Source organism: Rhea pennata, chromosome 27, assembly GCF_028389875.1.
Source record: "Rhea pennata isolate bPtePen1 chromosome 27, bPtePen1.pri, whole genome shotgun sequence".
Taxonomy (NCBI): Eukaryota; Metazoa; Chordata; class Aves; order Rheiformes; family Rheidae; genus Rhea; species Rhea pennata.
In genome coordinates this window covers 2875176-2898989 of record NC_084689.1, presented here as the reverse complement: position 1 = coordinate 2898989, position 23814 = coordinate 2875176, and the positions used below count along the sequence as shown (strand labels likewise).

Here is a 23814-nt window from a genome sequence, read left to right as displayed (position 1 = left end):
TTGCTACCGCTCAATCATTGCAAAGACCAGGCAAAGCGATTTTGCGAGCAGGCTGGCGAGAGCGCTCACCGCAGGGGTTTTGCGCTGCTGATCGGCACGCAGGCCCACCCGCACACACGTACACCCGCGGTAAGTGCGCAACGAATTAAACACGCAATAGCATTTACCCCGGGGGTTGAGCCCATCGGCTGGCGACGGGCTGAGGTGGGCCGGGGAGCAGGAGGCTTTTCGTCCTCCATTTGCACCAAGGCAGGAAGAGCGCTGCCTCATAAAAGCAGATTCTTTCGCTCTTAATGAGTGCCGTTACAGGAAGCTTTTCAGAGTCCAATGACCCCCCTGCCCGCCTCGGCAGGGCGGGAGCGTTCAGTAATGACTTGTCCATCTTTGGAGGCACCGAGCCAAACAGGAACGGCTCCAACAACGAATCTCTCCGTAGGACGCGCAGAAGTCACCATATTGCAGAAAATGCTTTTAATTCTCCCTGCACCATCTGGAGTCGCAGGGAAATGCAACTTTTTTTTTTGTCCCTGTCGAGTACCGACGGGAGGATTCTGCGGTGCCCAGCAAGGCAGAAGTTCCCATTTTCTGCCCTTGCCAAAGGAGAAGGGCAACGGGAGAGCCGGGCCCTCTCCGTGACGCACTCTGGCTTTATAACCCCCGAGCACCCACGCTGGCTTTTCGGGAGCTAACCCACGGCCTGGCCTCCCACTCGCCCTGGCCAGGAAAAGCGGCTCAGATCCATGCAAACGTCCTCAAAGGGGAAGAGCCGAGAGCCCCCCTGCTCCTGCCTTCCACCGAGGGCGACTCACCGAGCCCCCAGCAGCCCTCCTGCCTTTGCCGTCCGCGACTCCCCTCCAAATCCCTGCTGCCTCGCACCCATCAGGCAGCTGTGCAGCTCCGTGCACCATGCTGGGCGGCGCAAGGATGGACGCGCCCGCCGGAGCCCCTCGGGCGCCTCCGGCCCCGCGGCAGCAAGGGAGGCGCCGGAGCTGCCGCCCGGGGCAGGGGGGACAGAGGGTAGAAACACGCGAGCCGGGGGCAAGGAGGCGGCGCGGGGGCAGCGCGGCCGGGGGAGGCTGCCGGCAGGGAGGGCTCGGTGCCGGCAGCGCCAATTAAAGCTTTTAAGGACGGGAGCCCGGGACCTGGCCGAGCCCCGAGCTGCCTCTCCCCCTGCTAAGGACCCGCTGCGGCACAACGAGGGGCTCCGGGCTGCCCGGGATGTCTCCAGCGAACCCGGCCGGCCGTTCTGCCCCCGGGGACGAAGCCACCGCCGCCGCTCGGGCCTCCTCCGCGGCTTGGCTCCGCAGCCTGGCGGCAGGGGCCTGGGCAGGATTTTATTTTATTTTTATTTTATTTTTTTAATTTCCCCCCTCCAACCCGTGCAGCTTCTCTCGTTAATCTAATTGTTCTCCTAATGAAGATCTGCAATTCCTCAAACATTAATTACCAGCGGCAGCTGCGGAACGAGAGCTCCCTGTTCCTAATAACACGCTTCACACTTTTGCCTGCCACGGCTCAATTTAGCTTTGCGTGATTTAGCTGGGGGGGGGGGGGATCAACAAGATCGCCGCTGCAGGGCCTGACCGCCGCGGGGGGAGCAGCGAGGACGACCAGCCCACCCGGGGACGGGGACGGGGACGCACCAGCCCCGCCAAAGGGACCGAAAGAGGCTCCGCGCCCTCGGCGGGCAGCGGCCGCTGGAACGGCTGGAGGCGGCAAAGCTGCAGCAGGCGCCAGCGCCGCGCAGCCAAAAAGACACCGGGGAACAAAGCAACGCAAAAAAAAAAACCCCAAAAAACAACAAAACCACAAGAGTTTTCAGTGACAAAAGCAAACAAATAGATTTGTGAATAAATATTGATTGGACGGGAAGTCAGCGAAGCCCTTCCAAAAACGCTACGCTGGCACCGGGCGCCGCCGTCCCCGCAAGCCGCCGTCCCCGTAAGCCGGCCCGCGGGGGCGACGCGGGGCCTCCGGCGCCAGCTCCGGCGCCGTGGGGCTGGGCCCCCCCGGCTGAACGGCGCTTGGCCCCCGGCAGCCCCCAAAGGGCCGCGGGGAAAAGGGGCAACGAAGAGCACGAAGCACCAGCGCCGCCGGTCTCCGGCGCTCTCCCGCCCAAACCTGCTCCTTGCTCAGCTTACGGGATCCAGCGGAGCCACCGAAACGGCAGATTTTGCCACGTTTCCCCCCAAAGTTACTGCCGACGAACAAGACACCAGATGGAGCTCAGGCCAAAAAAAAAAAAAAAAAGTATAATAAAATTTTTAAAAAGCAGCAGGTGGGCTTTCGGGGCGCTACGGTCTGCTCATCCCGGCCTGGCAGGTGCCAGCAGGAGCCGCTTGGGGCAAAACCTCGGCGCTGCCGCCGGCAGGGGTTTCCCGCTGCGGCTCCTCGCCGGCGGAGCGGAGAGGCCGGAGCGCCGCGAGCGGCCGCCGACCGCCCCTCTCCTGCTCGCTGCTTTTTCCATGAGTGAATTAGCAGGCAGCCAGCCGACTTGAACATCCCCTTATCGCGGCCCCGAGCTCGCTGCCGAGGATTTGCATAATTTTAATCTTTCCCACCAATGAGCATGAAAAAATTAGTTTTCCACTATTTTATCTCCTATTTGCGTTCAATAAGCAGAGCTGGCGGCTTCGTTCCTTGTATTTATACTGGGAACCGTGAGGAGGAAGGGAAAAGGAAAAACAAAATAAATAAATAAAGATCGTTTGGCCGCACAGAGGGTTAAACCAAAGGAGGGAGGCCAGGGAACGGCTCCGTGCAAAATCGCCGGAAAAAGATCTGGGATTGGAGCCTGAATTTCCCCATCCCGGCCCCGGAGGACCCCTGCAATCCCCCGGCACAACTAGCCAGGCTGCCATCGGCGGCCGCCGCCGTGGGTTTTCCTCTCAAGCGAGGCGTTAGCGCGATTTCCACGGATGCGGGGACCCGGATCCCGGGAACGCTCGTCCCCGGAAGGCCCCCGAGGGAGATGGCTCCGGGCGAAACGGCCCCCCGGGACACCGGCACGCAGGGAAGGGCCGGGGGGAGCGGGGCAGCGGCGGGAGCCCCGGCGCCGCGCTCTGGCCCTGCGCCTCGGTTTCCCCTCCCGCCCTGCTGGGGCTTCCCGGCCGTCGAGGGGCCACGAGCCCGTCACCCCCCCGGGGAAGAAAAGTCTCTGCGCAGCGCGAGAGCAGCCAGGCGGCAGCGCAGCCGCCCGCGCGGGGCCGAGCCGGTGCCTCCCCCGGCTCCCGGCCTCCCCCCGGCACCAGCCAATCTGCACCCCGAGGCGCAATTACCTTCCGCACGCGCTCGATTTACGCTCTAGGAACCATATAATTTTCGAGTCCAAAAACATAATTAAAGAGTCGGCGCTGCCTGGAACGGAGCCCTCTCTCCTGCCATCTCTTATCTTCTCTAAAAATACCCGGCGCCAAGGGTCAGCAGGGCTCAGCCCGGCCGAGCGCAGCAGCTCCGGCTCCGAGAGGCTCCCGCGCCGGCTCCGGAAAGGGGCCGCCCCGGCGGGACCCTCCGCCGGCTCTGCGCAAGGAAAGGTTAACTCCGATTTAACCTGGAAGGCGGTTTATCTAACCAGTTTTAAAGCCGTGCGCAGGGACTAATTGGAAATCAAGGGGACTTTGACGAGCATTGCTCTTCCCGAATAACCCCCCAGGGTTGCACCCAGCAGATTCCAGAATAAATCCAGGTCTCCAGAACTGAGAGGCAAAGCGGCATCTGCACAGGGGAACTGTCAGACCCCCAAAACGCCGGCTTCGCCCTCGGGCCCCGGCCCGGCGCTTTCTCCCGTTCCCCGGGAGAAGCGGAGCGTTTGGGAGCTGCTCCCGGTGCCGCGAGCGCAGCGCCCCGGTCGGCGACACCCCGCTTGCCCGCTCAGGGACGAGACACGTGCCTGCGGAGAGGGAGAAATCCCCGCGCCCAGCTCGGCACTGCCCGCCTCCGCGGCTACTGCTGTTTGCACCTGGCTGGAAACGAACCGCCCGGCGCTTCGCTTTGGCTGGGGAGGGCTCGGATCGCCTGGAGAGTAAAGAAAATGGGCAGAAGGCAGCGAGCACAGCAAGGCGCTCTCAGCCATCCGTTTCGGAGCAATCGAGCTCCCCGGCAGAAGCAAAGCGCTCGGGATTTCTCGCCGCGTTTTTCCCTTTAGCAGCCACGGGGCTGCTCCCCGCCTGGTCCCTGCGGAGCGAGCGGCCCCGGGCAGTCCAGCCCCGCGGCCGCGCCGGGACAACTCGCACTCACCCATCTTTAAACACGGGAATAAAATCCTGCTCCTTAACACAACATCACAAACCTCCCTCAAAATCTAGAAAGCCCAGGACGGGCCAGGTGGAAGTGTCGCCAATCCTCTACGCGCTGCGCCGGTGGGTGAACGGCAGTCAGCCCCCGAGCAAAACCCCCGAGCAAAACCCCCGGCACGGGCAGAAGCCGGCGCGCACAGGGCAAACACGGTGCAAAACGCGAGGGCGCTGGGAGTCCCACTGCAAGATCGCACGTGCGTGGGGAGACGGAGGAGGAATAAGATGGGGGGGGAGAAAAGAGGAGTAAAACCCAACTGTGCAACAGCCCTGGGGAGAACCACTCGCCCTGACTTGCTGTAATTAACGCTCCCGCTGCTGAATACAAAGCTCTTGGCTCTGCCCTCTCATAAAACTGGGATAAGAAAGGTGAAGAAAACATTTTTTTTTTTTAATATCCTGAAGGGTCAAAACAACCTTTTAACTTGTCAACCAACAAGTTCAAACAGGACTGCGAGCGCTGCCTTCCATCGCTTCCAGGGACAGACATTCAGACCAGTCATCTGTGCTCGAGTCCTCCAGCCCTCAAGGTTTTTCAAGAGCCAGAAAAATCAAGGTAAAGGTATTGGCAATCTATCCCCAAACCACTTCCCGGCAGACACAGCAGCGGGGACGCACAGCACCAGCACCTGGAGACGGGAGCAGCCGAGCTCTGGCCCCAACTCCATTGCTCCATGTCCTTCAGCCAAATCAATGCAGCCACCACCACCCCCCTCCCCTCTGAAACAGTTACTTGGGTTTAAGAGTTGCTTAATGCAAACCTTCTCTTCAAAAATTTGGGCCTGGCACGGGTTTAGCTTAAACTTGTTAGGGCATTGCCCAGAAGTTAAAGCAAATTACAGGGTTCCCAAGAACTGGGTGGTGAGTGAAAGCCAAGGGACCCCCACCAGCTTGGCCTTCACTTGTCAATTTGCATGAAAATTTAAGTCTGCCCAGAGGAAACCTTCCCTCAAGATCACTCAGCTTCTAAGCAACCAACAAGCCACTCCAAGGAGAAGAATGCAGCATCCACACAGCCTTCCGTGCTAACTTCACTAAACATACCGTTTTCTTGGTTTCCCTTGGTTTTGTGTGCCAGGTCTGGAAGTCACTCGTGCCGCTCAGTTTCTGCTGAAACCAGCAGCAGGAAAACCTTCTGCAAACTCGCTTGCATGGCTTGAAATGCCGGCAGCCCTCTCGCTGCAGGAGAAGTCCCCATCGTTGTCCTTAGGGAAGTTCTGATGGAGCTGGACGTGGAGGGGGAGGTTCAGAAAGATCCACTGGTGCAATGGAAACCAGAAGATGCTCCTTTTCTTTATACTTTAGAATTACTTTAGATGCCCTGAATATGCTGGAATAATCCTTCCCAGTCAGAGACTGTGTAGGTCCACCAGAAGAAGGACCGTAGCTCCTGGAGGCTGGACCCTCAGGCTAAATTTTCAAGAGAGGCTGGTGAGTCTGAAGGTGGCTCCCTTGAGAGACCCTGCAACCCTGAGCACCCCTGCTTGGTCAGACTGGACCATTAGAAGTCACAAGGGTGGCTTCAGTGTAGGTCTGTGTGACGTTTTATGGGCTTGCTCTTGGTGGCAAAGCTGGGGGGATATATTTAGGAAACATCCAACAACAACTTTGATCTCCAGGCTCTGAAGTGATTAGAGGAGGAGTCTGATAAGGACTCCTCTGTGGTTGTTTTCTGTATTTTTCAATCTCACCTCATACACAGTATTTATAAGGAAAAAACAAAGATATCTGAAGAAGACAAGAAACGTGCGCATTTTTGTAAATCCTCCCACTTCTAAGACTGTATCAACAAGGGAAGAGGAACAAAAACCCATAAATAGGAGTTTCTTATTGACAGGGTCCCTTTGAACGGTTTTCAAAGAGCCGCACCAACAGTTCTCCTATTTGATTTTGGTTTTTTTACAATATCTACAGCGTGTTCCTCCACGTATCAAATGACTCCACCAGTTAAGGACGATTTCTAAACTGTTCTTAGGAGAAAACACCCTGGATCAGCAGCTACCACGGCAGTCACTTCAGACGTGTCTGCTCAGGACCAAGGCTGGGCTGGGATCCACCGCGAGGGTTGCTCCAGAGTGCCTGTATGGACGATGGGCTGCGCGTCGATCCGAAGATCCAGGACCAGCTCACACACAGCACAGATCTGCCGTGTCCGCTTCCCTTCCAGGCAGAGCTCGTCTTCCACAGAGTATATCCAGCCCCGAGAAGAACAGAGCCTTTATTTTGGGTGGGATCACGAGCGAAAGCAAATAGCAGTCTAGAGTGTACAGCAGTCATTTCTCATTCTGCAGCCAGAAGACGTTGCAGACAGCACAGCCCTTTGCTAGCTGCCCCTAACCATCTGCCACGATCCTCCTTATTTTTAGATGAGCGTTTTCAAGTATTTACCTAAAACACGCTGTGTGCATAACTAGATGTACAATAAGGAGAGCCCCAGGCCCCTATCACAAGCAGTTTGCCCAGCCAGAGACCAGTGGAGATCACGACAGGGAAGTCCAAGGGACAGCCGAGGCTCAGATTATGATGGGAAAGAAGAACGGCATATACATGCCACAAACTGTAAATATACAGGAAATAAATCCCAAGGAAATGCTGACAGCAGCCCCCAGACAAATCTTTACAAATTGCCTTTTACAAGTAAATAACATTATATCAGGGTTTATGGGCTTCCCTGCGATGGGCAAGGGCAGCGCCGTAAATACTGCAGCAGCCTTAATTAGGCAAAAGGCAGAACCATAAAGGTTTTCGTGGTGCCCATAACATGGCTCTGCTCTGCAAAGGCAGGACAGGATGGGATCTACCCCAGAGAAAAGAAATATGCTCCAGGATCCGCAGGCGACGGGAAGCCCCGCAGAACGTTTTCCCTCCCTCGTCATGCCAATGGGTCACGGAAACCCCACGTGAATCAGATGCTGAAACCGCCCGGCATTTCAAGTCTTTTGTCATCACCTGAAACCTTTCCCTCGGTGCTGCGGCAAGTCCCACCAGGACCAAGAAGAGACAACCAGCGCACAGCAGCACCACCCTCCTCTCTGCTTTCGGCTTCGCTCGGCTGAGAGGTCCCCGGGGACAGGACCGTAGTAGCACGTGAAACCCCTGCCCAAGACAGCGCGGTCTCGGCGCAGGCGCTCGGGTGCAACGGCAGAGGCTGGACGGGGAAAAGCGAAACGCGCGTCTCGACGGATGAGGCAGCCTTCAGCTCGGCACTGCATCTGTCAGCCAAGGTGAACTTGGCCTTCGGTCCTCAACAGGATCCTGGCAACCTCCACAAAATCCCAGGGGAGACTGCAGAAGACCTTCTCCCTACTGCCACTTCTTTTTTTCCCCCCCCGTTTTATGCAACACTGTCTCACACAGACTAACAAGTCAGCCGGAGTTTATCCCCAGCTGAGCCATCCTACGGTAGATGACCTGGCCAAACCACCCCGCCTCAGCTCCCCCCAGCGCTACGTGAGCTGATAACGCCGAGGATCTATATAACAATCCTGAGAATCTATTTCACCGAGGATGTTTAAGTGCCTTGAGATTTCTGAAGGAGCTGCTATAGGAAAAGTATTAATTTAAATACCTAGTGGCATAGAACATAACGCCAGGCAGATTTCCTTTCATTCTTTTATAATAGCTTAATAATCCCCAAAATAGTTTCATTGTTAATACTCCTGTTGTGTGTTTTATTAGCGCTTTTTAGATCGCAAGGCAAGGTAAACACTCCACATTTCTCTAGCACCTACCAAAGTGCTTTGCAGAAATAATTATTTAAGCATCACAAACTGCTGTGTGGAAGGACACTTCCAATTTAGATAAGAGTGCAGCGTCCCCCCCTTTCATCTAAAGCTACCCGAGATACTTTGAGGTTGAACAGCAGCAATATGCAACCTCCTCCCCCGCGCTTTCATTACTAGTGATTGTCTCTCTCTTTAAAGATCTCCAGGTTAATGCGAACAAAAGGAGCCGCTCGGCCGGGCCTCGGGCGGCGCGCAGACGTGCCGGCTCCAGCCGCTGCGTCGGGGCTCCCGCGCCCGGCCCACGGGCACCGGCCCCTCGCAGACAGCCCTGGAGAAACCACGGGCAGGAGCAATACGTCTTCTGTCCGGAGAGGAGACAGGACTGGGTTTGGCTATTTTTTTCTTTCTCCAATGAAAACCCTTTGGCTACAGAAGGCTGTTCAGACTCAAAGCGAGGAGGTTACACATCCCGCTTCTGCTCCCCACGTCTGCAAGAACCCATCTCCAGCGGCTTTCTACCTATGCTTCCTATGTCCATGCCCGCTGCCACATTCACAGGAGAGCTCCACGACGTTTAGCCCGTTCCCCATCGCACCCGCTATCCTCATCCCGAAGATGCAGAATGGAGGGAGGAAAGGGAGCAGCAGCACCTTGGCCAAGCTCACAGCGGATCCTGGAGGCCTCAAGGGAGACGGAGCATCAAACGGAAATCCCAACCGAGCCCACGACGGTCCTTCCTTCGAGCCAAACCCCAGCTGAGCCCACGATAGTCCTTCCTTTGGGTCAAATGTTAGCTGTTCTCACATGCAACTTTGGAGGCCCTGATGCCAAGAGAGTCAAGCAAATGGCAACTGCTGCAGCCGAGATGGTGGCTCTTGCAGGACGGAGGCAGGCTGAGAACGCACGGACAGAATACAAGCTTGGAGAAACGCATCCCGGAGTTAACGAGCCATCCCGAAAAGCACGGTAATACCAACGCAGTATCAACGCAATAGATGTGTTGCATTTGTAGGTAAATCCCAGCTTGAGGCAAGAAGAGAAAAACAAAACATCAAAAAAAAAACCCAGTGTCTTATGTGGTCCCCTCGGGGAAAAAAAGAAAAAAAAAAAAGAGCAGAAAATCTAAGGTCTACACTTAAAACAACCTGCTCCACAAAAAAAAATACAAAGAAAGAAAAATGCAAGATCAGCCGGAGTTATTGATAGAGATGCTCTAGGGCACAGCCAGTTATTGAAGTTTTGCAAAATAAAGCTTCAATTATTTATTTTTTATTATTATTTTTGCAGAAAAAGAGGGGAACAACGCATCTCCCTCCTCGAAAGTCAACCACCGCGCAACATCGCCTCCGCACTGTCTCCCTGCTTTATCGCCGCAGAGCAGCGCTGAGCAGCTCCCACCCCAGGGCAGACACAAAACCACAGGGCCACGGCTTCTAATTACACCCGCGATTCTCAGGGAAATGGTTTATTTATTAGCTCTTTGCGCTTCCCTTTCATTCACTCTCAGGCCCAGTCCCAGCAGCGAGGGGCTCCCGACAGGAGCAGATTTATTAGGTTTCTTTCCCATATTCGCCCCCTCCCCGGCTCCGCGCCTCCCTCCTCTCCCCATTTGGCATTACAGGCCATCTCATCACTTTTAATTCAATAACTTGCAGTATAATTACTCCGTAATAACACTATTATCTTAACATTTACTCGGCAGCTGTGATCCCGTTACAGCGAGGCGAGGAGGGAGACGGGGACGGGATTCTCCAGGGAGGAGCGACGGCGAGAGGCTCCTCTCCGCAGGAGAAACATCCCCGCTAGACCCCAAAATCAACCCGGGGCGGAGAGGGGGTGAGCGCAGCACGGCGTCCCGCCTGCCGTCCCGGCCCAGCCGGCCGTTTTCAGCCGAATTGGGGCAGTTTTGGAAGCAGGGGAGAGCGGCAAATTGCTGCCCCATCCGCAATACCCATCTGACTGCTTTATAACTTCCCGAAAATCCCCTGCCTCGGAGGAAGCAGAACGGAAACGGGGGCCGGCAACAGCAAAAGACCCGCTGAAGTCTATACCTGCGCTCGGTGCTTCTTGCTATAGGAAACAGGGATCATCTCCTGGAAAAGCCATCTGCTTAAATACCACTATTAACTAGATGATGCAGTACACACACGTTATCCAACTAGTGCTCCTTACAAACACCGGTTTTAATTTCTGCTCCAGAAACCCATCAGGAAAAGGGTTTCCAGATTTGGCGCATGCAGCAAAGGGGGCAAGGAAACCCTCTAAACCCATAGACTAAAACAGAAATAACTTTGGTGCAGCAAACGAGGCAGGGAACATCCTACTAAACACCAAACGCACCCAACCCCAAGCCTGACTAGAAAGGCAGAATTTCAACCTCCGAGCCCGACACAGCGCCAGCAAAGAGCTCCGGAGCCGCCACCTTTCGCCTCCTTGCTGTGGTTTTATTTTCTGCGCTATTCAAGCAAACAAGCCCTCTGCATATTTACGCAAAAATGTTCCTACACGCACCGCAGAAAGAGCAAGTTGCTACAGGGCCGACTTAAGCCAGCAAGATTTTGAAGCCTGCAAGGTGAGGCCAGGTCCATGTAGATACCGGATCCTGAAACCACATACGAGACTGGGCGAGAACGCCGACGTTACAGAGTAATTCACACTCTGATGTAGCTGTTTCCTATACACGTTGCAGCAAAGGAGTAAACACCGTTTATTGTGATTGATTAGCCATCGTGTAATGCAGCGCTGTAACTCCATCAAGTCATCAAAGGCATTCGGCAATTATATAAATCACAGGACGGACGTGAGGAAGGTTTGTCGTTAGAGAAGCAAAATGGAATTTCCTCATATTCTATTGCTGCACATTGGGTTGGTTTTTAATAACATAAAGTCAGATTATTTCTGTTGTAAATTTGTTTGCATGCCTGTCATACACCAAATCACCAGTTACTGCCAAAGATGGATCACGTCGACATTAATAGGACATTTTACACTGTCTCCCGCTCTACAGGAAATTTCAAAAGCAAACTAGGCCTGAACTGGGGACCGTGCGGGGAAAGCCGCCCCCCGCGCCGCATAGCCCGGTCGCGCCGGAACAGCTCGGCAATCCCGACCGCTCCCCGTTCACGCAGCAGATGAGCCTTCCCACTTCGCAGCCGGGATACAACGAGGGGGACCTTGGCGCAGCTCAGGTTTCGTTATTTAAAACACATTATATAAACCTTTTACTACTGAATATGTTGCGTGTGCGCGCGTAATTATATGTATATGCATTATCGCAGTTAAGGCTACAATAAAGGAAATAAGGCAGTTTATGATGCATTAGCCCGACTCCGCTACCGAGACGAGCTCAAGCGCTAGGACGCTCCCGATGTTAGTGGCTGCATTTGGGATTTCGTTCCTGATCTGTTCCTTCCCCTCCCCGCTCCTCCGTGGCTGCGATCCCCAGCGCCAGGGGAGAGAGGAGCCCTCGCAGCGTTCCCCGACGCTCACCAAGTCAAGGCGCTGCAGCCCAGAGGAGGAGGAAACCCCAAACTCTTGGCAAAGGGCACCAAACCGGCAGCCTCCGCGACGCTGGTACCGGCAGGCTCTGGCTTGACCGATTGCAGCTGCAGGGACCACCTCAGCCCCCAAGCCACATCCCAACCCTTGCCTTGGAAAAAAAAACCCATTCCTGATTTGGGAGAATTCATGGCAAAACTCTCCTTGCCTTCTGCGAAGAGGGGATTTCATATTACCGCTCTGCTCTCCCAGCCCAGCGGGGAATGACGCAAGGATGAGGACATGGAAGGTGCAGTGGTTATTTGCCTTTTTTTTTTTTTCCTTAAGAGATAAAAAATAAATGCAACCACTTTTCTGGAATTGTAGGCCCTAAATCAGTATTCACAGCCTGCCTTCTAGAGGGTCATTTTGGGGCTGAGAGGGGGGAACTCTACCGAGCTGTGCACCAAAAAGCCACCCAGGATAAACTGAGGACGCACTTAACATCATGCTATCAAAAGAGACTGCAACTTTGATGTGACACTTGGCTGTTTGCTGGCACTATAAACGACTGCACACTAAAAAAGTTTGTTAAATGCTCCATAAACTTTAGCACCTTACAGAAACATTTCGAACCAAGACTTTTATTTGGCTGTCTACAAGAATGTGCTTCGTAACGGGCAAAGAACCGTCACACTCATATTTTTCTCTAGAAATCACAGGCACTGTTTGATTGCCACAGGCCAAATCAGTGATATTAGTAAAGGTGGATATAAGAACCCCCTGGAAAGAAGGTACCTCTGTTGCAATGCACACGATGGGGACAGGCAAAGACTGAAACAGTGATTGAGTCTTTGGGGTTTGATCCCTCCCCAGGTAAGAACAACCTTTACATTTTGAGAAACACTTGAATCCCAGACACCAGGCAGCACCGCAGCCAGTTAAGGACGAGAAGAGGCTTCAGCACCTGCAAGAGCCAGGAGAGCGGAGACCGTGCTCCAGCTCTTCAACACATTTGCAGAGACTTGTGTTTCCAAAGCTATTCCAGGACATCAGTCTAAGCCAGGGTGTCAGCCAAAATCCAAAAATCATCTTAAGCAAAGAAAAGAAACCAACCAACCAAAAAACCTCAAAACAAATGTTTTACTATTAATATGTTAATTCCCCATCACAACGAAAACAAGAGTGCCCCCACAGCCATCTCCGCACAGGTCTCCCTTGTCCTTCATCTCTCCTCTGCCACAGTTTCCCCCTGGACCCGAGACACTTTCCCAAGGGATGTTTTGTCCAATGAAACTTGCTGAACAATCTAAAATCCACTGGCCGGCTTAAGCATCATTGGCTTTGCATAAAACCTAAAGCCACTTTTAACATGCCACTCATCTTCCCTATTAAGCCTCATGGAAACTCTGCGCCGTGCAGCTCAGGGCTAAGCAAGGATTCACGTGAGCCGCACAGAAGCGGAGAGGGATCGACAGCAAAGCTGCATCCCGGCACCTGCACATCAACCCGTCGGACGCAGGGACCAGGACGGAAGCGGCTGCGGCAACGCCTCCTCCTCCCCGGCCCCGCGCCGCCGGAGCCGACGCAGGGCTCCTGCAATTTTCTCCTGGTTTACAGCAAGCAGTTACTGCAGCCCCGATGCAAAGGAGAAGCAGGGATAGAAATTCATTTTGAATCACAACTCTACCTGGGGCTAAATCATTTGGACAGTGCGATTTACACATTCCCACCTCTCAGGGCAGTGCATAAAGCATGGCGTGGTCCCATCACTCATTTCGGGATATTGCTCCGGAAGGCGCTGTCAGGCGAGCGTGTTTCACGGCGCACAAGCACGGAGCCGGGCGCAGGCAGTACGGAGCGCGCGCGCTTCTTGTGGCGCTCCACCTTCGCTAACAGAAACGAGCTCCTGGTAACGGACTGCAGTTCCTTCCCCTCCGGGAGCCCAGCGCCGCACCACCAAACACATTAGGCTGGAGGCAATGACGGTTCATCTAGTGCAGCCATGCCATGGCCAACAGCCCCCCAAAGCAGACACTTTGGAGGAATTAGTTGTCTGGGTGAAGTTTCCTCCTGGCTCCAAGCAGCCCCCACTTGGCAGAAGACCTGAGCTGGGACCGGCTCAGCCCAGGATGGCAGGGGAACCCTTCCCTATGGCACCTTGCAGCATCCAAGACACCAGATCTGTTAATGCTGGGGAAACGGTGGCCGACGGCTGAGTTTGGATATCTCAAGTGCATTTCGTAGGAGAACATAAGATCTTGATATCTGCCTTGGGATGGGAGACTGGAGCCTTCCTGGCTGAGAGGACCAGGACCCATCTCCAGCAGGAGTTAATCCACGTGGCAACCCCAGGAGCAGCCTGCCTTTCTGCAAGCTCCTCTGCCTCCACGCTTTGGGTTGCAGTCTCCAGCCCCAGCACAAACATCAGGTCTAAGGTGGAGAAAAAATTCTTTGAATTCAAGCAATTTCTATTTCACGTAATTCGAAATGACGCAGCTGTTCATTTCCCTGGGTGCATTTTTACAGCGAGTTCCCTTCCCTCCTCCTCTCCCCTTCCCCTAAATTTTTCCTCCTTTTGCCCCAAAGTTCAAATAAATGCACTTCCAGGATGGTACTTGCCACTTCTTCCCTAATTTTTCTTCTTCTAGCCCAACATTTCAAGGCTTTCCAACTTCAGAAACCTTGCAGAGGCAAGACCTGCTGCATTACCACACTATCATAACCAACATTTTGTTCAACACAGAGCAGAAATCCAGATTCAAAGGAATTTCAACAGTCTCAACATTACAGTTACAGCAACAAAAAGAAAGATGAAAGATCCCTCCGGTCCAAACGTTTCAACACCCCTCAGCGGCCCTCAAATCTTGCCTCATTCATCTCAGTCCTTTCATTACACATGAATTTCCTCCTCCTCCCCACTTCCAATTTCCTTGATTTCTGCTGGAAAGGGGAAGAAAATTTGCACGTGAGACTTGACGAAGGGCTATTTTACACCACGTAGCCCCAAAACACAAATTAAAGCCCTGAGCGTGCCTCGAGCAGAGCAGCCCTCCCCGCGGCCATGCATCCAGAAGCCAAGGCCAGCCGACATTAAATCTTTTGTGCATGGATTTGATCCGGGGACAGAGATTGGATTTCAGCGAGCCTGTTCCTCGAGGTCCCCGTTTCGGCCAGGTCCCGGTGCCCCTGGCTGCTACGCAAAGCCTCCGGCTCTCGCAGGCGGCTGCTATTTCCTCCCACGTGCGTGCACACTTGCTGGGCCCGGGAAAGGACCGAGCACGATGCTGCCTGTGATATCACTGGGATGCTGGTCCCAACCCCAAACAAAAATGACAATTTTTCCCTCTCCAGGGTACAAGCATGTTATAATGACTGCCCTTTGGGAAAAGCTTCTTTTCTTAAAAAAAAAAAAAAAAAATCTCTTCTTTCACTGAAGGAGATCAGGGCAGGAGGTATTTGGCATCCCCCCTCATCCCCCAGTGGTTCAAAAGCTGCCGGCTCCCAGTGCAGCACATCTGGCGAGCACAGGAAAGGACGGACGGCGCATGCAAACTACTCAGATCCTGACACAGAGCACTGGGAGGGGCTGCTGCTGCCTTCCTTAAGTAAAGGATAAAGTTTTAATTTAAGCTGATGTCTGGGGAGAGAAGAAGGTTATTGGATCTGTGGGAAGCAGCAGGGAAGGAGCCAAGTGACCCTGAAGCCAGGCACCGGGCAGCTGCCATTCCCAAGGGCTGCAAAGCTGCGGGGGGCGGGGGGCAAACCGGCAGCAGATTTGCTGTGGATTTTTTTTGATCCCTTACTCCAAACACACATATATTTCCCTTACAGAGCAAACAACAGGGGATTTCTTTGAGGAAACTGGAAAGACTATTTTTTATTTTCTTCTCAGCCCCCTCTCCAAGTCCTCCCTTCTTTGCAGCGCGCGGGAAAAGTGCCCTTAATCCCCAAATTCTCTCTGTACCTGCAGCAAGCGCTGAAACCCTACCTAGCCCTTCCCCCAGCCCTCCGGCCGCACTAATCCATCACCCTCCCGCGCCCCCAGCCCTGAGGGCGCAGTGCAATCCTGGCACCAGATGTCCACGCACAAAGGCAGCGCCCACCACCAAAAAGCAATCGCCCCCCGGGGCAAAATGAGCCCAAAGCGCAGCAATCCACTGCCTGGCCAAGGGTCCGCCGCCCCGGCGGCAAAACGCAGCACATCTGAGCCCGGCGAGGGGATAAGGAGCCCCTTCGCCCCGAGGCGGGGGGCAAAGCAGCAGTCGCTCCTGAAAAATAAAAAGGGATTTTTATTAGGGAGGGAAAAAAAAAATCCAACTCCAAGCAAGACATCTGTGCTCTGGCCCCTCGGCTGAAGCAGCATTAGCAGCGACTTTGTTTAAATGCGACTGTTGCAAACCGCTTCCCGGCATCCTCCTCGCCGCCCGTCAGGAGGATTTTGCTAGCCAAACCACGCTCCAGATTAGCCATCTGGGTTATCCGCGCTTGCTAAACCGACTGCAAGACGGGTCTTTAAGGCAACGCACCCATCGCCAGGGATTTGCTCACAGAAAGAAAAGGGGATTTGGGTGGAGGACTGAGAGGTTAAAACCTACGCCAAATCCTCAAAACCTCTTCAAACCCATCAATTTTGTACCCCCCTCTCTCTTTTTTTTCCCTGTTTGGGGTCGTTGGCACTATTGGTTCCGGTGTTAGGGCAGGCTCTTCACACCAGCGTCCCAGGCCAGGGGCTCCTGAGCAGCTCCCGGCCTCAGCCCCCACCCTCATTCCCCAAACCTGCAATTTCAAGTTTTCCCACGTTTTTCAGCCCAGAGAGGGGAAAAGAGACGCTCAAGCAGGCGCAGCCCGTCCGAGCGCGGCGCCGCAGGCACAGGCTGCACGTGCGCCCACGTGCAGACGTCCCGCCTGGAAATCAGCCCCGCCACGCCGCCGGCGCGGAGCCGGACCGACCCCCGGCGGCCTGCCGCCCGAAAGCAACGCCCCGATCCCACGGCTTTTCGCTTGCCGTGCTCTCCAAAGCCGGCTTTCCGCAGCGGCTCCCGCTAACGGGTCGCCCAAGCCGTACGGGCGCCGCAGCACGGGGCGAGCGCTCGCCTCCCGGCCGTACACCGGCGCGGGACGGCCCCGGCCCTCGCCGGCCGCGCTCCCGCCTCCTCCGCCGGCGGAAAACCCGCTCGCTGCTTTCCGCGGCGCCGTCTCGAGGCGCCGAGGCCCAGGGGAAATTTTATTTGTCATTTTCTCTGTTACACAGAGGTTTAGCGCTGCTATTACAGCATCACTTTATTTATGGCATTACTTCTGTCATTATAACGATCCTACATAAATTCCACGCACTGATTCTGCAACAATACTTGCGGCTATTATAATAATGATCCCATCTGAATGGCACAGGTGCCATTATCGGAAAATCTGTTTGCAATAGAGAATCAACTGTAAAAGGAGGCATTACGCCCAAATGAACTATTTAAGAATTACCATAAACAGGGGACTGGCCTCAATTCCATTAGTTGCAACAGGCTGTTTCCTGCCTTATCATAAACAGATAGCAAGTCAAAATCAGAAGTTGAGTCATCCTGCAACTTGGCGAGCTGATGCTGAAACCGAGCACGATGCGGCTTCCTCACCAGAATAAACCTCCGCGCAGACTTTTAACGAGGAATTTTTGCAACGTGTTTCCTACCTGGCAATGAGCACGTCAATCAGTGTGCAGACATTCAAACATGCCCTTATGAACACACAAAAAAGTTTTCTGTAAATAGAAAGGCAGGGCAGAAGAGCTGCTCCAAAACCCAAGCTCACCCAAGCGCACCCCGGCTCATGAAAAATTAAGGTGCCAGTCACCATGGAAACGACACAGCATGCATGGGAAAAAATAAAGGTGCTGCAATGGTTCTGCTTGATAGATCTCATCCCTACATCAGCCCCTGCGCACTCGCAGCTGTAACATCTCCCAAGAGTCTCCTGATTCAGAAGGTTTCACGCATTGCAACGGTTATTACTCCCACAGAATAGTTCTGGAAGGACAGCCGTTCCTTCAAGGGAGCTTCCAACACAGCTTTTCCCACCATCAGCATATGCACAAACACAACATCTCACACCTTCCACAGTCCCTAATTTTCCTGGTTCGTTCTTCGCACCCACAAACGTAGCATGAAATAAATCCAAATGTAAAAAGATTAACACGGCCTCACTGCCACAAGTCTTGCTGTGATCTCCGCTAAGAGATGGAGATAAAGCACACCTGGGGTTCAAAACCTCTTCCAAGAGCAGGGCAAGAGATGACTTGGGGGAAGTGGTAATGGGACAGAGCGTCTTTCATCTCCATGTGACTGGTTAAAATTCAGCCCAGATGGGCAGCAACTACAAAGTCGGGGGTTGCACAAGGGTTGCGTGGGAGTGAACAAAACGAAGAAGTGGCTCCAATCCAACTCTTCGGGCACCAGTGTTGGACAACTTGTTGCTCCTACACCTGGTACCATTCGGGGCAGTCTCCAAAAACAGGTATGCAAGGTAAGGTCATGCAACTGCAACTTCTTCCTTTATGCCGTGGCTGGGTGACACAGGCACGGCTGCTCTGTTTTGGCCGGCACTCACCCACGGCAGATAAGGATGCTCGAGCAGAGGTTGGAGATATCACTTCTATTCCTGGCCTAGCAGTTGAGCAGCTGCGGGAACATGGACAAAACTCTTCGGACTTTTTTTGCCTCATCTGGTTTTGGCCAAAAGAGTCAACTTGTGACACATCAGCACTTTTCACTGGAAGACCCTAGAACGCTTTACAACAGGAGTTACGCATCACCCTTCCCGTTCTACAGACAAGGAAGCCGGCAGATTGCCGTTCCCCCAAGGCTGTTTTCCTGGCACGCTCCTCAGTGATTAAATCTCATGAAATAGCTGCTCTGCAGAAGAATTTGTACCTACAGGCCAGATTCAACAGGGAGGGAAAAGAGGGCGTTCGAAACTCTCCCTGTGATCAAGGTTAAGAAACATAACAAATCGCCATATCCTGCTTTTCCAGCTCTGCAGGGTAATGAGGGATTTCCTCGTATACCTGCTGCAACCGTCACCTCCGCAGGGATTTCGTACCTAGCACTAAATTCCCTCTCGAGCTGCACGCTGAGCTCTCCGAGGGTTCGTTTTGGTGCCCGCACCTCACCAGAAATGATGCACGTCTCTCCCATAACTGGGTTTTCTCCGGTTTCGACAACGCTGGACATCACTGTTTTGGGTTTTGGTGGCCGGGGGAAGTCGTGCAGCGGCACTGGCGCACTCCCCCCGCCCTCCTTTCCACTCCGACCGGCAGAAGGACCCAGGCCGAGCGTCCGCTCCGCTTCTCCTCGGCGCGAGGCACCTCTTTACGCAACAGTGTACCTCTTTACGGCACGTGTGACCGCAGAGAGGGAGCAAATCACAAAGAAACAGTTAAAAAAAAACACACTGGATTAGCTCGTAGATTTTTTCCCCTCTTCAGTTAAGGGAAAAAAAGTAGAAAAAAACGTGGAAGTTTGTAAATAAACGTGAGCTTTGCAAGATGCCGGGGCTGCCAAGCGCGCTCACAGCCCCGGCGCAGCCCGTCGGTGGGCGACAGTCGCGCACCCACCACCGGCATCTGCCGTGCAGGTGGCTCCTGAGCTTGGGTGAGTCAACTTTGCCATGGATGCTACCCTGATCCCAGCACGGATCACTTGTGATTTCTCCTCGGCTAACTGTCATTTTTGGGAAAGGGAAGCAAAACACCCATAGATAGAGCTATGCAAAGCATAGGGCAGAAAAGTCACCTTTTTTTCCTTTTTCCCCTCCTTCCCTTTTTCTTTTTTTTGAGATGAACCATAATGTTAATGTTTGAAACTACTTTTCATAGAGAGTAACGAACAGCTTAATCTTTACATTTCCCCCCCTCCGTAACTGCAGGACAGTGCTCTACCAATGAACAATATACATTTAAATTTAATTTCAAGCCTTCCTTGAATTTCCTCAAGTCAGCCCAGCTGCTGAGAATTCAAAGTTAGAGCCTCAATGAAAAAAAAGAAGAAAAGAAGGAAAAAAAAAAAAAAGTTACCTAGAACATAGTATTTGTCAGAGAGACACAGAAATCCTGAAGCGGTAAAGTATGGCGTTTCTCGTACGCAGCTCCCGTAACAAAATGGAGCGTTTCCCCCCTTCCCCCTTCACGTTTCCGAAATCACACGTTTCAGCCCGATCCGCAGCCGGAGCTTTGCGAAGGGGGACGCTTCTCCCGCGGCAAAACCAAAACCCCGCGCGGCGCCGCGGCTTCGCCCCCGCGGGCGAGCCGAGACCCCGCGCGTTACCCGGCACGCGGGCGGCCGGGGACCATCGCTGCCTCTTAGTCCTTTTTTTTTGGAAAAAAAATATATATATATATGTATAAAAAATAAGATAATGAAGTAAAGTCAGGGCTCTCCCGCCCTGCTGCGCGGAGCGGGCGAGAGCGGGGCCCGCGGCACGGCGGGGCGCGCGGGACACCGCCGCCGCTTCGTCTCGTTTTTCAAAATAAAATAAAATAAGGAAGGTGGGGGGGGGGGGGTTGGAAATAAAAAAGAGGATTGCTCCTGCGAAGCTCCCCGCGGAGGGGGGACGGGAAAGGAGGGCAGGCGGGGGGCAGCCGCCGGGGCCCCCGGCCCGGTTTCGACGCGTGTTGCGGGGGGTCCCCGGGGGTGGCGGCGTCACCCTGCGCTTGGCTTTGGGTGAAAAAAGAGAAAATTTAAATGGGGGGGGGAGGTGTTTCTAGCGGCGGCGGCACTTACCCGGCGGGGGGACGCGGGGCGGCGGCGGCGCGGCCCAGCCCGGCCCGGCCCGGCCCGGCCCGGCCCAGCGGCGGCAGCGCCCGGGGCCCCCCGCGCCCCCCGGCGCGGAGCGAGGAGGGGCCGGGGCGGAGCCGGGCTCGCCCGGGCCGGGGCCTATGGCGGCGGCAGGGGAGGGCGAGGGGCCCGGGCCGGGGGCGGCGGAGCAGCCCGAGCAGCAGGACGAGGAGGAGGAGGAGGAGGAGGAGGGCGAGGGGCCCCCGCCGAGGGCCGCCCCGGGAGGGCCCCGAGCCTGCGCCTGGGGGTGCTCGTCTCTTTCCCCCCCCCCCCACCCTCGGCCCAACGTGGCCCTAGAGGCCCCACAACCCGGGCCTGGAGTTGCCCCCCTGCGCGCACACTCCCAGTCTGGCCCTAGGGTTCCCCAAACCTGGCCCTTGGGTTGTGTCATCCCCCCCCACCCCCCATAAACGTGGCCCTAGAGACCTCCAAACCCGGGTCTTGGGCTGTTCTCCCCCAATCTGACCCTAGAGTCCCTTCAAATATGGGTCTAGGGCTGTTCTCCCACAAATCTGGCCCTAGAGTCCCCCAAGCATGGGTCTAGGGTTGGTCATCTCCAAACCTGGCTCTAAGGTCCCCTAACTCTGGGTCTCGAGTAAGGCATCCCCCCGTCTGGCTCCCAAACCTGGTCCTAGGGTTGTCCCCCCCATAAACGTGGCCCTGCAGCCCCCCAAACCTCGGCCTTGTGCTATTCCTCCCCCAACCTGCCCCTGGAGCCCCCCAAACACAGTCCGAGGGCCGTTCCTCCCCAAACCTGGGCCTGCCCTGCCGGCCCCACAAACCCCCCCAGCGAGACCCGCCACCAACGAAAAGCCCCGCAACTTGCTTCGTTTATTTTCCACGCCACGCAGAGCCCTCGCAGCGGAGGCTGCTGCGCGTACCTCTCCGCGGAGCCTCCGCGTGGGATTTCCGAGCAGCTCGGTTATCTCCGAGCAGGAGCAAAACGCTCCGTGCTCGCGTTTTTCCAAATCGTACCAAGAAGCTGGAAGTAAACAAACCTCCCCCAGAAGAAACGAACGAACAAAAATCAAATTGCACCAAAATTCCTCCCCTCCCCTATTTTGCTACAGTTTGTGTGTGCACATAGCGTGTTTTTTTTATTAACTATTTTTTAGGCTATTTTGTGACAGCTCTGCGTTGCAAAGCCGGAGCACGGCCGGGAGGCTCTCGGCAGGAGGGGGCCGCACAGGGGAGGAGGGGGGCAAAGGAGGCCACGGACTTTTTTAGAAGAAAAATAAATAAATAATTAACTAAACAGAGCGAGAAGCGTCTCCGAGGCAGGGCCTGCCAGCGGTGGGGGCTGGGAGCGGGGCAGCCAGCGCGCGGAGGAGAGAGGCTCGCGCATGGGAGCGGGGATCCAGATTGAAAACAGATGGGAATTTTCTTGCCAACCTGACATCCGAGCGCGCGGGGAGGCGGGGTGAAGTTTCCCCTCCGGAGCGGCTGGCAGCCAATCGATACGGCACGGGAAAAGGGGGGGGGGAGCAGTGGGGAGGAAAGAAAATAAAATCCAGAAAATCCTGCTTGGGTTTAAAAGCCGGCGCGCTGGGGCTCCCCGCGAGCGGGGCGCCGAGGGCAGCGCGGAGCCGGGCTCTGCCGAGCGCTCGGAGGCGGCTGATTTCCCCATTAAGCGTCTGCTCCATCCGTTCCCGCGTGCTGGAGCCGAGCCCAGCCTGGCGGTTAATACTTGCCCTAGGAGACATTTTAGGGGCGTTTTGCACCCGCGCCGATCCCGCTGCACCCGCGCGATGCCTGCGAGTAACCGGCCGCGCTGCCTTTGCTCCTGCAAAAAATAAACCAACCAACCCTCCCAGGACAAGCCGGGATGGAGCAAAGCCGTGCTCGGGCACGGCTCAAAAAGCAGGTTCCCCCCGGCGAAAGGCAGAGCGCGGCGGAAAGGAGGTTTTAAGCAGCCACGAGCGACGCTGCGCGCCGAGCCCCGCGCCGGCCCCCCAGCCCCTTTCCCGAGCCGACGGCGGCGGCTCGAGCGCGTATTTTCCGGGGGAGCTGGGAGACCAGCTCACCGCCAGCCCGCTAACACACGCTCTTTTCATTCGCCGCTTTAAATACCCAATTGTGTCCATTTTCAGCATGCTCATTTTTAGCATTTTAATGATACGGTCCCCAGCTCTCGCCCTCCTTGGACTGGCCCCAGCGTGGGCTTTTTTTTTTCCCTATCTTTTTTTTTCCTTTAAAAAAAAAAATAAAAGCCTCGCAGAAGGAGAGCGGAGAGGGAAGGGGGTTAGCAAGAGGTCACACGTTTCTGCTAAACCGAGCGTTTTTCCAGCAGGCAGGGGGTCCTGCCGCGGACAAAGCCGCGCCAGGCGCCTTCCCCGCACCCTCCGCTCGGGAAGGTGCGCGAGGGCGGCAGCCAGCCGGCCCTGGGACGGGCCCGGAGAGGGGGGGAGGGATTCGCAGCGGCAGCCCCCCGGGGAAGCCCGAGGCTCCTCCGAGGACCCGCGGCCCCAACGCTCGGCCTTTCGCCCGGCACCGCGTCCCGCTGGCCCCGTCCCCCCTCCCGCCGAGCAGTATCGGCGGGATATTTATTAAATTTGCTCTCTAAGTCCCTCAATCTGCTCGGTAATGCAAGGAAGCTGCGAGGCGGTTTCGCTGATCCCGCCTCGGCGCGACCCGCTTAAGGCAGATGATCCCGGCTTTGCGGCTCCCGGAGCCCCGCGCGGGAACGGCGGGTCGGCCGGAGGCAGCGCTCGGCGCGGACGCGCGGCGGCTCCCGCGGCGCTCGGCTCCGGGCGCTCCTGCCGCCGCGGCCCCCCTTAAATCCAAAGTCAGCGCCGTAAAGGTCCATCAGATCCGTTATCTCTGCGTTCAGCTAAACTACGAAAATCATTAAGATAAGGAGGCGCGGAGGCTAGTAGTTTCCCGAAGGGGATGCTTTACAGTTTGGAGGGGTTTTTTTCCCCCCTCTCCTCCTTTCCCATCTAATTACGTTAAAGTTTCACAGTATTTAATTCCATTTAGTAAACCTTTAGTATGTAAAAAAAAAAAAAAAAAAAAAAAAAAACAGAAGGAAGCAAGGGCAGCTTGCTGCATCTAGGACGAGCGCAGAGCCGGATAAGGAGCAGCACCTTCCTCCGCTCCCTCCTTCCCGCTGCTGCCGCCGGAAACGGGAACTCGATGCTGCCGTCGTTACCGCTGGCTTTAACAAACGGCTTCTGGGCCTGGCAGGGGCTTTATTAGTTTCTCCCTGGTGCAGCATGCAGGATGACGGAGGAAATCGCTGCCCTGGCGAGTCGTTTGCCTCCTCGGCCCGCAATAACCAGCTATTTATTTTTCAACAGCAAGATGCATTAAACCCTCAGATCCAGGGGACGGAGGCAGCAGGACAGGGCTCGCGCACCCTGGGCGCCGCGCAGGCGAGAAGCGGCTTTCGGCCCCTTTCTCCACGCTGGGCAAAGCGTGCTCCGAGCCTCCGGCTTGCGCTTCGGAGGCGGAAAACCAGGAAAAGGGTTTTTTCCACTGCGCCGGCAGCACTTCTGC

General features: G+C 55.3%; 1 protein-coding gene across 12 annotated transcripts in view; it reads right to left on the bottom strand.

Annotated features, from left to right (window-relative positions):
- PTPRS (protein tyrosine phosphatase receptor type S) overlaps positions 1–23814 on the bottom strand; it is a 139037-nt gene that overhangs the window by 107799 nt on the left and 7424 nt on the right. Inside the window, exon 1 of one of the 12 annotated variants that reach the window (XM_062595965.1) lies at positions 20263–20296. The exons of the other annotated variants lie outside the window; for them this stretch is intronic. The gene's annotated coding sequence lies outside the window, so the exon portion shown is untranslated. Of the gene's footprint in view, positions 1–20262; positions 20297–23814 lie in introns of those variants that run through there. 12 annotated transcript variants of the gene reach the window in all.